Here is a 14,186-nt window from a genome sequence, read left to right on the forward strand (position 1 = left end):
GGCAAATGAAATATTTAGAACTCACAGAGATGTTTTTGCCTTTGCCTCTTCAGTTAGCCAGAGCGTGCCAAAAGATTTTCAGTCTGACTTTACAAAAGTTCCTTCAAATTTTCACTGTCACCACGCAGCCCATTTGCTCTGTTGCAGAGGGATAAGGTGGTGATCAGCCCGGCGCTGTGAAATTTCCATTCCAATATACCATCCCTGAGCCTGCTCATGTGAGCCTTGTCCCTCTTTGCAGCCCGATTCCTCTTCTGCAGGCGCAGAGGGGACACTTCTCTTCCTACACACCCTGCTGGGAGGATGAAATGAAGGCTGCAGTGCAGAGGTAGCGGGATCACATCAGCCATTTAGAGAGACCGAGGCAGCCCCACAAGCAGGTTGTGTGGTCCAACTCTACATGAACTGGAGTTAAAAATTAAACAACTCTGCAGATGAGCAGGTTGAAGGTGTGGGGGAGTTTGGGTGTGCTGGGTGGGTAGATGGCCTGGGGGCAGACCTTTACACCTGGGGAAGTCATTCCCTGGGTCATAAAGTTCCCATTTATGGAACTTATTTTAGCACTTAAAGGATTGCCTAGTCTTAAAGCTGCTAAAATTGTATGTTCAGCAGCAGGGAAAGCCTTGCCTCGACATAGCTTGGGAGAAACAGAGCCAGTTCTGAAAGAAAAATTGTCTCACCTTGAACTTCCAGCAAAACGAAGACAGTTCTTTCAGCAATGGGAAAATTCATTGGAAAAAGCTAATTCAAGTGGCAGAGAGATGGGTGGGCTTGTTAGCAGGGACAAGTGTACTTGGGGGCACTGTAAACTCTTAGCTAGGAAGTCAGGCCCCTGCATAGATGTGAAGTGCTGAATTTCTCCCCATCACTGCTCAAAGTCTATTAACCTGTGTTTGACTAAGACATTTCTTCAAGTAAAACATCCAATCCCAAAATGAAAGCTTAAAAAAAGCCGACAGTGCACACTGCTTCTGTTATGTTCCACACTTAGCAATATTGGCAGATAAAAATGTGCCTTATTTGTCCCAATTCATATATGGTGTATTTCAAGGAATATGGTGCTCATGCTCACATTTTTCATGATCTTTCAAGCACAATTTAAGTTCAATTTAGTCTAAAATAGCCAGATTCTGCGCTCAGCATTCAGGATATTGAGAGCATGATCCCACAGCACTGAGCTCAACTTGTTTTATGCCACTAAAATCAGTGTGAGCAGAAGCAGGTGTTAATCTGTACCACTCGTACTGATCAGGGAAGAGCTGATCCAGCCTTTTAAAAGAGGAATTTCATGGGCATTTTGAGTACAACAGAAAGAAAAAGGAGGTACCTAGGTTATATGGGCTCTCTGTAAATGAAATGTGAAAGAAGAGGCAGACATAGCAAGTTGGGCCAATATCACCCAATAAGACTTACGGATTACTTGGTGGAATTTCAAAAAAGCAACTCAGCAGAGTTCTCTTCTATGAACAGTTGCAAGGAGGGACCAATGTCACCAGTGTCACCCTTATGGAAGTCAGGGTGCCCTGCCAACATGTTCACTCCAGCTACAGCACGAATCCTGCTTGACATGCCAGAGGGAATGTGCTCACAAAATACTGGCAAAGATGCTTCAAAGAGTTGGACAAAGGACAGATCGTGCTCTTCATAACCAAAGACCACTTTCTGTCCTCAATTTTTTTTAAAAAACAAAACTGGTATGGGTACATAAGAGAAAAAATACTCAAATTTCTATTAGTTCTTATGTATACAGGAGCAGTGGCTGAGTGCTAAGCTCTCTCCACACACACAGAGCTGGTACTCTGGCCTAACGCCTGCAAGATTTATTTGTCTGCTGCTTCATCCTAAGCTGTTGCATTGCAAGTCCCAGTGGCTCTCTCCAGCCCTGCTGTGTAGTCTGAAGCAGAAGATACCCATCTAGGGAAGCAAAACACAGCCGCCTATTTTGTGCAACAAACCAGCTATGAAAACAGTTTAAAAGTTGACCATAAGGCAATAAACATTTGCAATTGTCCATGACTAAACTATAGATTTTATATATTAGAAAAACCTGCCAAACCATTGCAGACAAAGGAAGGAAGAAGTTGAGAGTTCCTGGCTTCTGGCCCTGTTCTTGGTTCTCTACCCGAGACCCAACTGTCCTTGTGATAAATACAAGTAAACTGTTGTAGAAATAACACCAAGCTTAAAAATTCTCATTGAGGTTCCCCATGCACTTCAGGATGCCGTGGCACTGTCAGATACATGGGGGGAACATATTTTCATCATCTCTTTTGCTGGTGCCCTCTCTTACCCAAAAGCACTCCAGCATTCTCCCAGACGTCAAGTGCTGGCATTTCAAAGGCCACAGCTTGCTCAGGATCAAATACGCAGCAGTTGTTGCCCTTTCTGTTTAGGCCTTAAGCCTTGAATCAACAGTAAGAATCCAGGACATGGGAAAATACAGTGCTGACAAATACGTAATTTAATTAAATAGGCTGACATTGTTTAAGCAATAGCCCTTTCCTCTGATCCATCTCTCTCAGAACTCTTTGTCTTAATATTATGGTCTACTTGAAACACTTGAGCTCATGAATGGATTAAAGAGGGATTCATTTGTTTTATTTATTATTTTTACTGCTTTGCTTGGCTTTTTACAAACAGGGGAGGCACAGCCCTCATTTAGAATTCACTGGAACATGCACATTCTTTCCTCCTCCCCTGCCTACAGAGGGTTGAAAAAACTATAACAAAAAGATTGCAACTGCTTCAAAAGTACAAAAACTCTTGGGTAATTTGTCATCAACATTTACAGATTAACAAAAGCAGCTTTAGAAAACAATCATTTCAAAACCTAGATAGGATACACATTTACTGCAACAGTAAATTGTGGGATTCTTTAAAAAGAGCAAGCCAATTTTTTTACCCAATTACTTGTTGTTCAAAATCACAGTAAAGAGCCAATATTACCAACTTACCTTTTTGCATTCTGATTAAATTCAGTCTTTGATTTTAATGCGCGAGTCCTTGTGCTCTCCCAAATATGATCTCAGTATTGTAATATCTCACTGTGATGGTTGTGTATCCCTTGAAATGCATCACTGATGCATTATATCAGCAAGGACTCAAGCTTCCATTTATCTTCAAATATTTCACAATCCACTGCAGCATATTATCAGCTGCAATTTTTGCTTTCAAGTTTGGCCACCATGTGTGTAGCATTAATTTCTCTGTTCACATGTAATTCATTCAGGGACTTACACCAGCTGAGAACCACATATGGAGGCCCAGATTTACAGAGCTTTTATTTTGTGCCATGGAAGCCTACAAGAAACAATTTTCTGTTTGAATATTGAGTGTTTACAGAGGTCTTGTTGTTCACTAGAGACAGCGGATTATGAAATCATATTCTGCAAGAATCCCATCCAAAAAACCTGACTGTAGCATTTATTAACTCCTCTTTGTTCCAATGCTCACAGGGTTCTTACGGGGCAATTGAACATCACTTTTCCTCTCTCAGGGTTTGTTGATTGTTATTACTATTTACCACTTAAAAAAAATAAAATGGTCCAGTCTCAGCCAGTTTCTGTTGCGTCTGCCATTACAACAACGTTAAGTAACCAAGACATGGCAGCAGAGACAGGGATGAGGGCTGGGACTTGGGTCTCAAGCAGACCAACACATCTGCTCTAAAGCTTACCACAGCTTTCCTGCTGCTTGTACTGGATCTGAAGATGTGCATGGGGATCTTTTTTGATGAGAAACAGTGAAGAAATTATTTGTATTAAGGGTATTCACATCATACAGCTCACTAGGGTCCCCAGAGTAGGCACCTGTACCAGGCAACTGATGTTTGGGGTTGAGAAGATGCTTCTATTTTATCATATTTGAGTCAGCTCCAAAAGCAGATCTCTGTAAGACCCTTCTGTGGCATTCATTTAGCCTTGTTTTGAGAAAATAATGACACATATTGAGTGACTAATGTCCCACATAATTAATCCTGTAGCTCCTTATTTATCAAGATTTCAAGGGGAATGGAGCATTCTGATGGAAGGCAAGAATTTCTGAAGTTAAACCCAATGCTGACAATAATCCTTGTTAGGGATGCTTCAAGTGGAAGCCCACCTGTGTCAGAGACCTGGAGGAGACACCGCACGCTCATGGCTGTTTGGGAGAGGAGATGGGGTGGAGGTTAACTGATGGGGGATGCTCTGTCCCAATTGCTGTTGGAGGTAATGGAGCTGGGTGGACTTGGGGTCTGGTCCCCAGGAGACCTGACAGTGTCCCTTGCGAAGGATGGAAAGTGTGAATTGACTTTAATTAGGGATCGCCTGTGTGGCCTCCGATGTATCAGTTTAAGTCAAACATTAGCAACTGTCAATTTCTTCTTTCACCCAAGACCCGAATCCTGTAAACACAAGGACCGTAACAAATCCCTGAAGCAGGCTTTAGCACACATATATGGAAAACATACTAAACTATAAATATTGTATACCATATGGCATTGAGATTATCTAATTTCACTTCATAACTGGTGATAAAATGACCAATCAACTGACGTGCAGAATGAAATGTCAAGCCAACGATTCAGCTAGCCTTAATACGGCTCTGAGGTTTCATCATATCCTATTGCACCCTAAAAATAAGCACACACCTATTTTGCCGGTACCGAGAGCATGAACATCATAGGAATCTGTGCAACAGGTCTGCCAGCAAAGCCAAAATTTGTCCTAGTTTCTCTGCAGGTATGTTACGAGTGAGGAAGCTAGATTAGGAGGACACCCACTGTAGCAGAAAAGAAATTTTGAACTGTGCATTTATTTACTTATATGAAAAAAGTATTTGGGGAAGGTTTTACTCATCCATTTTTTACCTCAGCGCTAAAATCAATTGATTTAATCATTGCACAGACCACAGTTCTAGTGTTCTGCTTCCCTTAATTATTGAGGGCTTGTACTCCAGCAGCGAGGTGACAGCCCTCAGGAATGGATCAGCACTTTGAAGACCAAGATCGAAGTTACTGTTATATTCCTGAGCTGAAGAAAAAGAATTTCATCATTTGCTGAATTCATGGTGAAAAAGAGAGGAGCCATCAAGGAACTGCTGAATGTTGTCTCTAATACAAATCACAAAGTGGTCTGCACTGGTGCCTGAACACTCATGCTTAGAGAGAACATGGTTGGTATGGCCTGCTTGGAGACACTGGAAGTCAAATGGACCTTGGAGTAATGCAAAAGACTAAAACCATGCAGAGCTTTAAAAATGTCTCTAAAACAAGCATCAGTTTGTTTCATAGTTAAACGCCAATGTCATCAGCTCTGATTTTGTGGGGCCTTAGCCCCAGAAGCAGCGAGATTGATCAGTCTACAGATCCATTTCCCAGGAGAGTGCTGAAAAACGGCTTTGTTGGCTCGTTTAAAATTAGCTTGGGTACAGCAGTTATGAATATACTGTGCAGAAAATTGTGCCCTGAATGATAAACAAATAGGTTGCTATGATTTGATGCTATTTTAATAGCTGGTGATTAACCAAATGAATGCCATTTGGTCTGGTCTGATTCGCCAAATGGTTCCTCTCTCCTACCAGTCAGTCAGTCAGCTGTAAAGTAGTGCCCCATATAGCTATGTACTTTCACCATATAAACTCTGATAAAATAATTTTTAGAGGAATAGTAGTATATTGTAAGATATATACTCACATCAATCTCAGAATTGATTTCCTTGTATCCAGCTGAAGGAAGAGCATTTTCTAGAAAGGCACACTGAGGGTTTGTCTTTGACATGAGGTTAAGGTCCTTGGGGTCTTCTTCATCAGAAACATTCAGATATTTCAAGTGCATACATGCTTAAGATCCCCCATCCACCACAAAAACATCTACGGAGAAAAAAAGCAGATTAACATGACTCTAGCTAGTCTGAACAAAGTGCTTCCTTGCTTCAGTTATCAAGAACTGGTCAGCTGATGAAAGCAAGACCCCGCCATACTCCAACAACAGCTTGATTTTCAATGCAGTGATAATCAGCTTGAGGACTGCTGACTGGTCATAGAAGAACTTGAAACTGAGAGCCTGCAATCAACAATGCACTGCTGGTGTTAAACCAGAAGCAGGAGAGGAACCAAAGCTTCTCCTGACTTCTTGTTCACTCTGAAGTGGATCTATTTGGTGTCTATTTGGTGTCGGATGAGATCCTTTCCCAGACATCCCCGTGCCAGCCGCAGAGGTTGTGGCCCTGAGATGTTCATCCCTGCTCTCTAACGGAGGATGCCCCGAGATGATGGGTGTGAGCACCTTCAGCCCCCAGCCCGGGCCAGGTGGGGGAGGTTAGCACCGATGCTGCTGCCCAGCCCAGGGACAGCAGAGCTTGTCCTGCCTTGTATTGATGTATCACAGAGCCACAATACTAAGTCCACTTTGTTATTTTATGTCTAGGTCTTGCTTTATCTACTTCAGTTGGAATTTTGCCTTTTTAATTTTTTTTAGCATGGGTTATTTTTACGAGGGAACACTCTAATTGGCACCTCGGTACCAACAGCAGTATGTCTCAGGTGGACCCGGCCAGTGCCTCGCTGTGTCCCCTCAGGGTACATTAATTAGCACGACTGCACTGGCTCGTGTTGCTGCCCAGTTCTAGCTGATGCCAGAGGTTAAACTGTCCCCTGACTGTCACCAATCTGAGCTCTGAATAGCTCTTCATATGCACAGTGCAAGTTAGCATTGCTCTTTGGTGGGGGGGGGGGGGGAGCTGATACTGAACAAGCCCCTTGCTCCTTTGCTGCCCGTCTCTTATGGATTTGACCTTGGAAGGTAGCGAAGAGGTGTGATGGAGCAGAAAATGAGGTGAGGGCTGGAGAAAGCAGAGTAAAACAAGACAGAAAAGAAATAGGTGCAAACAAAAAACTGTGGCAAGAGTATGCACAGCTTAAAAATGCCTGATCCAGCGAGATGCTGAGAATATGCTGAAAGCAGGACAAAACCTCTCATTTCCCAGTAATGCCATTGAGAACTGATCCTCAGGCATTCATACCCAGTAAGAAATTTGGCATTGTGCAACACAGTAAAACAAAACAAAAATAAGAGACCCAAGTCTGAGCAAAATCCTAATTTCTTATGATTGGCAGTGCTAGAAATTAATACTCTGAATGGATTTCTGAGTGGTAATTCAAAGGTTTGCCTTGCCCTAGCATTTGTTTGATTTTTCTTCAGTATTTTTTAAGTAGTCACTTTGCACCATGCTTGAACAAAAAGGATAAAGAAAAATATTAACATTTAACTTAAAAATTCTCACTTCCTTGGAAAAAAACGGATAAAAAGGAAAAAAATGGTTAAAAGAGTTTCTTAATTCAGTAATTTAATGGCTCTCACTTAGACTTCTCCAATTCCTTTACAAATTACTCGGACCCAATGTCACAGAACACTTCTGTGTGAACGTTGCTCTGTGCAGGTATTTGGAGAACTTCTTGTGTACTTAAAAAGATAAAGTGCAATTTTAAATGCTTTGCTGAATTGCACAAAACAGCAGAGTAATTTTTGTCCCTATTCTGTGAGAGATGAAATGGGGACATGGGAGGTTTTAATGTCAGTGTTATCAGAAGACTCCACAAATTGTGGTTTCTTCCACTTTTGGGACTGACTGTCAGAGGCACTGGGCAACACCACCTTCTCCTGCTCTTGTCACTAGACAATGCTGCCTTCTTCCCCAGACAAGCACAATTCCTGCGTTATTTGCATTTCATTTCTCCGTTACACGAGATAGCCGCGTTGTGTTGCTGCACAAAGAGGGGCTTTGTTTCCCAACCAAAGGCAGGCAAATAACTAGCTATTGAAATTTAAAAGGAACGGAATAATGTGACAAAACGCCACGTTGCTGGAATGCTTCTGCTCAAGAGCGTGCCTGCACAGATGGAGCAGAGCCTTGTCACCAGTGACCTTGTTCGCTCTTCCGCACCAGTTGCATTTTCCAAGTTCCTTACTCCTGCTGCAGCTCCGGACCTCCCGTTCTCAGTGGTATTGCAACTTGCCAGCACGCATCTCTGAACGGGAACTCTTGAGCAAATCCTTTAAAAAAAAAAATCAAAAGAAAATTATATCTTGTGATATAAAGCAAGCGATCGCTGTGTTGGTGTAGCAAGATCATATCACCTGCCCTTCACTGCCTGGCAATTTCAGGTTGCTTCACCATCACAGGCAGATGCTCCAGTGCCACCAAACTAAAATACCTAATCAGCTGCTCCTATCCAGCAGTTCAAAAGGAGCCATTTGGAGATTTTCCTTTCATGCAATCTTTGTACGAAATTGGGATTAGACACCTATTTCATCATTTTTGAATCATTACTGGTTCTACAGTAAATGTGGATCCCAGTGACAAAACAGATCATAAAACACCCAGAATGCTGAGAGCTTCCTGGCATCTCCGAGAACTTCAGGCACTGCAGGCAGCAGTGAATACAAGCATGAATACCAGGACTCGAGCAGCCTTACAGCAGGGGAGCATCTGCCTGGGGAGCCCAGCACCCACCATAGAGACCTTGGGCAGTGTGGCACAGATAGCACGCCGCGCTGTTCCCTGGTTGGGATGTTCCCTGGTTCTGCTCTGACAGCTCAAGTGCTTTCTCAAGAGTCATATTAAAATGCATCAAGCCAGGAGAATTATTCCCAAACACCGAGCCCAGCCTTAACCAGGTAAACTCCCATCCAGCCTGCAGCATAAGTGAAGAGGGTGGGATCTGCAAATTTTAATTAACTTGCTAAAGTAGGTCAGGACTGTGTATCGCAGCACAGGGGTACTCTGGCTTTAATGATTTCAAATATTTTGAGAAGCAAACTGAAAACACTTAGTCAAATTAAGTGTTTTCTCTGAGCTGTCAGCATTGCCAGCATTGCCAAGATGAACAGGATAAATTGGATTAGATGCAGTCTATATGCTTCAAATCCTAATGGAAAAGGATCCAAAATGTAACGCAATGCACAGAGGCAAAGCAAATATTATATATTGTCTGTAAAGCCGCAGATCTCAGCTTAGTGATTAGCCAGGTAGTTTGAAATGGCATGAGTCATCTCCAAGAGAAGCTGCTGCTGGCTCCACGCAGCCCAGCATGTGACACTCTCTGCCTGCTCACGAAGGATTTTACAGCTGGGAAACAGCGTGGTAAAGGAATGTTAATCTGGGTTAAATATGAAAGTGAAATTGTGTTAGACAACATACCCACATGAGTCTTGGGCCACTGGTTATCAATGGGCAGGGAAGCACGATTCAGATCATAAACTGGGAGAGCAGCACAAGGTTGTAGAAGTGGATGAAGAGCTTCACCAAGAGAGAAACTATTCGCTGCTCTTGTCCCTCCATCAGAGATGGACTGAAGGTGTCCAGGCAAGGACGGTGCTCTAGGAAGGATCAGAGATTGCTGGTCCAGAAGCCATACTCACAGGGAATGTGTAAACCACTCCAAGAGTATCGCTTCCCTTGGAAAACAGCTCAAGTATTTATAAACATTTAACACTTAAGCACAGACTTAGCTTTTCTGATTTCAATGCCAGTTAATGTGGCTTTCAAAAAAGAGTCTGGTTTTGAACACAGCCTCTGCAGCTCCAGGCTTGTTTAGTGACCAGTGTTTAGTGCCATCAGCTAACGCAGATCTCTGATACTGGAGTGCAAAGATTTGGATAACAGGCAAAGCAGTGAAAGGAATGAGCACTTCAGCAGTGTCTCAATGCTTTCTGTGAGCAAGAGTGCTGCAGTGCTTAATAAGATAGCGAAGATCTGTGTTATTGCCAACAGATGGAAACAGTCTGAAACCTGCAGGTTGGGGGGGTTCGCTGGGTGGGAGGCAGGGTTAATCACAGCTGAAGTTTGGAGGGAGCACATGGAGATGTGGCTGTCACCTTCTGCCCCATGCACTCATAAACAGTCGGCACATAAAGCCCCTTTCACAGATGTTTTATGCTCCAATTGTGAAGTTTCTTGCCTCCATCTGAGAGCTGTTCAGAATCTTTCTCCTCTGCTGGATAGAAACCACCCTTTTCCATGGCAGTTTGCATGCTTGGTTTTGTGCTGATACTGTCTATTAGTGTAAATAGTCTAGTTTTTTTTTGTGTGTGTGGATTTTTATTTATTTATTTATTTTAAGCTTTCTCTGTTTATATCAAGGTACTTAGAGGTACCTCCAGCTCCCTCTCAGGCTTTGTTTTGCTGAGTTCAACAAGCCAAACTCTGTTATGGTAGACTCTCCATTCTTTGGATTATGCCATTAGTTTTTCCCTATGCTAATTCTGGTTTGACTTTGTCTTTCTGGAGCTTGTATGCCCAGATGATGCCTGCCCAGTGCTCTGCAACAGCATTAATATTTAATTCATGCTAGACACCCACCACTGACTGGAGACATGAGCACTGAGCACCTCAAAGTTAAGGCTAAGGGGTCTCCAGGTTGGTTTGCTCTCCCCACCCCTTTGCCCTCATCCTCCAGTTCCTGAAATAAAGCATGCAAAACTGGCCAATGTCTTCGAAAAATTATGTGCAGTGTTGCAAAGGAAGCCAATGGAAAAATTAGGAATAAACCCCAACTAAGTCATTTACTTAAGCCACATGAATACAAATATCAAACAAGAGTATCTAAAACATCAACAAATTATGATAAGTAGCTAAAACACAGAAGTTGTCATCACCATGTCTGGACAGAATTTTGACAAGTCCTCAGATAAATCTTCTCCATCTCCTTTTTCCACAGACAGTTGATATTTTGAACAGAAATTCTCAAGTCAAAAGATGTACATCAATTTTTAGTTCTAGCAAAAAAAAAAAAAAAACTAGACACACAAAGCAGATGCTTTTCACTAAAGTTTTTTTACATTAAAAAAATCTTTTATCATAAAGTTGGTTTAAAAAATTGTCCAACTGGTTCCAAACAGTAGTGGTGAACACAGCTCCCAGTGGAGACAGGCTACAGGTGCATGTTAGCATCTGTTCATCTGACAGTGTACAAATCCTTTAAAACTAACAAAAGGCTTCTACTTAGCTAGGCAGTGCCACCAAGCATTACAGAGGGATCAGCTTCAAAGTTCAGCTTAAAAAAAGTATGTACTGTAATAAAATAAGAAATATCAGTTATGTAAGTAAAGAAGTATGCATGTAGCATTTACTCCTATAAATTGAGCAGGTCTCAGTGCTGTTGTGAATTGATTTTTTGTCATGCCCAAACTCAACTACATCTTTAAGAAAATTAAAAAAAAAACAGCTCAAAGAGAACCAAAGGAATCTCATGGAATATGTTTCGGAGGATCCGAGAGGCACAGAAGACTCAGCTTCCACAAATGCTTGATGCAGCTGATCTCAAGGCAGACATATATTATTTAGCAGCAACGAGGAGGCATCCACTTACAAAGACAATACCCGCCAGGAGCAGCGTTCAGGCGGGTAGTACAAAACTGGCAGCGAGGACAAAGTCTGCTCTGCCCATGGGATGAGAAACTGCTGCTGGGAGAGAGAGCAGAGCAGCAAGGAAAGCTCTTCCCCAACTCAGGAACTGCTGCCATCACAGATGGAAAGAAAAATAACTACAAGAAGGCAGCAAAAAAGAGAAGCAGGTTTTGACCTCAAAAGAAAGATTAACGTGTAGAAGTAGAGCTCTTCTCCAGGCCAGTGGCTTGAACAGTGGGCTGCCATCTACGATATCTGTACAGTGGTAGACTAATTGCTGTCGCAGAGAACTGAATGATAACTGGTCTGGATAACACATACCCAAAATGCCAACAAATAAATTGCTCATTTTTTCTCCCCTGTACAACTCATGCATTTCACAAGATGACTGTCTTTTAACGTTCCTGCACTACTCCAAACACACTTGAGAAGAGGAACAAGGAGAAACTGTGGTATTCCACTGTGTATTTAAGCACAGTTTCAAAGTAAAGACAGGAAAGTTACATGGCAAAGAAATTGCTCAGAAAAACATAACATTTAAATGATGGCTCTGCTAAAGACAACAAGGATAATAGGGCAACCTGAGTTCAAGGAATTTATTCCAGGTAATTCAGTGCAGCAGCCTGAGAGGTCTAGGGCACAGTCCGGGAAATGTAAGTGGTCAGAAATCACTCCCAAAGCAGACTATTTAGCATTTGTTTGGGATGCCTATGAAATAAGTTACAGCACTGTGTCATTGCACAGTTGTGCATGCAAGCCCAGCAAAACCAAGGTGAGTAAATGCAACAGTCTGACCCCCAGCTAGGACATTTCTGCCATACAAACTACTGGCTTACAAGTCCCAATACAACAAATACTCTTTTTATTTTCAAATTATTCTGTCAGACTATTAAATGCTGTTGTTGTGATAGTGAACAAGAAGCAGTAGCAGTGTTTAAAAAGAGTAGGTTGAATTTTGATTTTCCTTTCTAAATGTGTGCCAAAAATCACATTTGATATTAACACACACACAAAACTTATTTTAATAAATTATGAAAGGCATATTAAAGGAGTACCTTTAAGCCACACTTTTATATAAAGTCTAAACATTGAATGAGATGATGTGATCAGTGCCCCAAACTACTGGTCTCTGAAGGGATAAAAATCAACTTTTGACTATAGCTGCTTCTGCAGCTGCAGGGTGAACATTTTCTTCACGTCAATTTATATTTCCTTTCCTTCAGTTCAATAGCTGATTCATTCGAGTGCAGACACAGACGAGGAGCTGAGGCACAGGAATGTTTGTTTTCTCTCTTCCGAACGATGAGAGCAGACCAACATTAGAGTGTGATCCACTACTTCTGAATCCTCGAGGGACAAATGGTGACAAAACCATCAGACTGATTAACTCAGGGCATTTTCCCGGTGTCAATAATTTATCAAGTTTTAAAATACTAGACACACTTTACCTTCATTTTTTTGATACATCTAGCAAGTTTCACACAGCTTGAGTTAGCAGATAAAATGCCTTCATAAAGACAGCGGCTCGCGATTTTGCTTGAGTTGCAATTTTCATCTGAAAACAGTTTGTCACAAGTGGAAAAAAAAAATCTTTGCAGTAATTAGAACCATCAAACCCCATACCCTAAGACGACGCAGGGCAAACAGGGACAAGCAGAAGTCCCAAAGTTAATGGGGTGACATCAGAGCTCTGCAGTTCTTGTGAATCCCGGTGATGTAAGCTGCACCCAGTCACTCAGTCCCCTTTGGTCTGAGCAGCAGCCCTCCAGGCTCAGTCCCCTGGAGTTTAAAGCCTTTTAGAGTAAAGTATGAGATGATTTATTAAGGCGGATCTATTGCCTCTTAGTACCTTCTGTACAGAAATAGACAGTTTTTTGATGTGTATTAAGTTACGTTATTTACATGTATATGCAATGCATTATCTGCCTGCTTCTCACAAACAAGTACCAAATGTCCTTGTCCCGCTGGTGCACAGCGAGGCTGAACCTCTCCACAGGAACCAAACTCCGTGCTACTAATGCAGAACAAGTTTTGAAACACATGATTTAAATCAAGGCTAAGAAGCCTGACAATTTAAACCACTTTTGATACAATTAATTTTCATAAAAAAAGGACAAAAAGAAAAAAAGAGGGAGAGAGAGAAGGAAAGTACAAACAGTGCCATGAAGATCAAAAGTCTGTCCTACCGGTATGCACACAGGTCTTCAGATCGCATCCAGTCGGGACAATCGATCCACCACGACTCTTGTCCTTTGTATCACCCCCATGCTGGAGCTGTGCTGTCACGTACATCAGTCAGCTCCATGCCACCACCTTCGGCACATGGTGCAGGGGGAGCTCGGAGGTGGTCCTGGCTCGGACACCCAGCCCTGCCTGTGATCCCTGCCACGGCTCTGGGGCTCGCACTCACCCCCATAGTCTGGATGGAATAAGAAGGGAGGATAGGGAGGGATGATTTCCAAGTGCGAATGAAAATAAAAGAAAATTATTATTTGTTTTCACATGCTAGCACCAAGCAGTGTGGGAACCTGTGTTACAGACAAGTCATCTTGTCTGGTACCCGTAAAGAGACACCACGTTTTGAGTCACTTACGCTCTCAGACCTTCATTTGATTATCACGGTCGATTGATCAGTACCTCTTTGCATCTCTCAGGGGTACAGATACCTGTCAGAAAGTAGAGAGTGCACTAATCCTGCACTGTAGCGTGGTCACCTGTGGTTTCCAGTCATGACGATTTTTATTTCCAGACATGTTCAATTTTGTTACCTGATCTTTTTTCTCATCAGCCAAGACAAAA

General features: G+C 42.3%; 1 protein-coding gene across 3 annotated transcripts in view; it reads right to left on the reverse strand.

The window, feature by feature from the left end:
• Nucleotides 1-14,186, reverse strand: part of LOC310903239 (uncharacterized protein) — a 77,827-nt gene that overhangs the window by 54,096 nt on the left and 9,545 nt on the right. For 2 of the 3 annotated variants that reach the window (XM_083846017.1, XM_083846018.1), the window contains exons 3-7: nucleotides 13,574-13,806; nucleotides 9,180-9,358; nucleotides 7,869-8,032; nucleotides 5,675-5,850; nucleotides 26-4,384 (exon numbers count right to left, since the gene is read on the reverse strand). The gene's annotated coding sequence lies outside the window, so the exon portion shown is untranslated. The remainder of the gene's footprint in view (nucleotides 1-25; nucleotides 4,385-5,674; nucleotides 5,851-7,868; nucleotides 8,033-9,179; nucleotides 9,359-13,573; nucleotides 13,807-14,186) is intronic. The other variant, XR_014587369.1, reaches the window with a different exon arrangement.

This window comes from Anser anser (assembly GCF_964211835.1).
Source record: "Anser anser genome assembly, chromosome: 8".
Taxonomy (NCBI): Eukaryota; Metazoa; Chordata; class Aves; order Anseriformes; family Anatidae; genus Anser; species Anser anser.